The sequence below is a fragment of the Antennarius striatus genome, chromosome 17, assembly GCF_040054535.1.
Source record: "Antennarius striatus isolate MH-2024 chromosome 17, ASM4005453v1, whole genome shotgun sequence".
Lineage (NCBI taxonomy): Eukaryota > Metazoa > Chordata > Actinopteri > Lophiiformes > Antennariidae > Antennarius > Antennarius striatus.
In genome coordinates this window covers 5,901,897-5,904,216 of record NC_090792.1, presented here as the reverse complement: position 1 = coordinate 5,904,216, position 2,320 = coordinate 5,901,897, and the positions used below count along the sequence as shown (strand labels likewise).

General features: G+C 42.1%; 1 pseudogene; it reads right to left on the bottom strand.

Annotated features, from left to right (window-relative positions):
• On the bottom strand, positions 1-892 carry LOC137611225 (uncharacterized; annotated as a pseudogene).
• Positions 893-2,320: the final 1,428 nt, after the last annotated feature.

The following is a 2,320-nucleotide window of genomic DNA, read 5'->3' as shown; positions in this document are numbered from 1 at the left end:
TTAACTATCTTTGGCACTGATATACTATACAGCGTAAACACATCTTCATCACTAGAGAAATCCCTAAGGACTTCACTTATGTGATGTGCAGGCTGTTTTTTATCCTCCTTTACCCCTTTTACAAACTGCTTATGTTTCCCTCCCCCCTTTAGCTGCTGCCCTGGAGGAGGTGAGGATCTGCACATTTTTTTCACATGCCCCTTTTTTCCGCAGCCATGACATTTCTCATTGATAAACCTACAGTCCCGTGCCACATGTTCACCTCCACATCTGTAGCATGTTAGCGCTGCAGTTTTTTCTTGCCACTTCCGTCCTGCTTTCACAGTGTGCACCTGCAAATGAGCTGTGGGCTTATTGCATTATTGTCCTGTTTCTGTTATAGATCCAGCCCGTCCCTGCTCGCAGTCTCGATGGCTTGTGAGACTTTCAATGCTCACTCAAAAGTCAACTCCGGTTCCGCCAATAATCTCCGCTGGATGCAATTCCACACACGAGCCTGTCGCGCAGCATCTCTTTCAGTTTATCGCCGTAGTTACAGTGTTGAGCCAGCTCCCGCAGCACCGCCACATACTCCGTCACAGTCTCATTCACCGTCCTCATCCTCGAGTTGAACTTAAATCTCTGAACAATCTCACTGGGCTTCGGGTTGTAGTGTGACTAGCAGTTTAGTTAACTCGTCATATGACTTATCCCCAGGCTTCTCCGGACTTAACAAGTTCCTCATTAAACTATACGTCCGGCTGCCAACTGAGCTCAACAATATAGCCCGCTGTCTTCCAGCGTCTGTGATGCCATTTGCCATGAAGAAATGTTCCATCACCTCGATGTACTCCTCCCAGACTTGAACCTGGCTATCAAAAGCCAAAAGTGTCCCGACCATCGCCGTAGCCATCTCGACCTTTTTCTCCCTCGTCGCTGTTACTGGCTCCACGTCTTAAGCCAATAGGCTATTTTACTAAGCTTCCTCGTCGCTCGACATCGACCGAATCCCCCGCGTAGCCGGGCACATAAGATGCTTCTTCTGTACAACCCACAGTGAGCTTGCTTGGTCTCCTCGTCGCCAAAATGTAATAACTTTGGGATATTATAAGAAAAGGGGACAGAGTCGGGAGGTACGTTTTTAGATTCAAACTTTACTGCATACACACACGCACTTCCTTAAGTAACACCTGGAGGACATATATATACAGGTCAAAGGTTGAAGCTCCACCCTCACTACTCCCCAACCTGTGCTGCCACCCCAAAGGACAGTTCCCACATCAATATCACTCTACTAGATTAATTCTCTCCAGTTTTGCCTTGAAGTGCATCTACTTGTCTTTATACACTATATTATGCTGATACAGTGTTAGCCTGTTATCAGAACAGAAGTGATGTTGTGTTTTGTTCATGATTATTTCTTGATTTACATTGTTACATGATGATGGAAATGATCACCTTATCCTATAAATACGTTAATAGTGATGTGATGATTAAAAACAATACAGTCATTAGGGATGTGACGATTCGAAAACAGAATGGACTAATTCTATGCAGTAAGCAACAAAAAATCAGACATTATTACAGTATATGGATGCTGAGGAATGAAAACATATGGGAATATGTACATATATGAAAAGAAGAATGTATTGTATTGATTATGAAACTGTATGGAGAAAATATGTGTCATTGATATTTTGTGAACATGATTAATGATTGAAATGATTGAACTTCTTTAAAACAAAGAAAGAAAAGTAAAGTAATTTAAGATACATGATTGTTAATAAATTGAGATGAACAAGGAAGAGAGAACAACGAACACTGAAACTGACTCCGTCTCGTGTTTTTCCCTGTTTATTCAGGTCTACCTGGCAGAGCAGTTTAAAATATAATGTGTTTACTAGCCACACCCTGGGGCGTGTAACACAAACATATGAAAACAAATATATCGGTATTAAACTAAGCACACCCAACGTAGTTAAAAATCAACGTGGTGACGTAACAACTATGTGTTGGCAAATCATGGATTGCGTTGGGCGGGCATTGCAAAGCCATAGATGAATGTTAGCAGGCTGAGTCGAGAAAGAAAGCTAATTATTTGTGGGATTGGGAAAGGACCTAACGTTAAAGGAAAATGGCATGTCAAAAGACAAATGGGAAAGTTTTTCAGAGAAGTGATAGTTCTGTTAGCTGACTACATGAACAGAACTGTGTGTAGTTACTTAAAGACCCTGTTTGTCAGATGCCCGAAGAGCATATTGCATAGTACATCTATTTTCCCATTCCAAACAGAAACCATAGTTTGACAGACTGTTCGTCCTAGCCAGCTAGTTTCACTCAG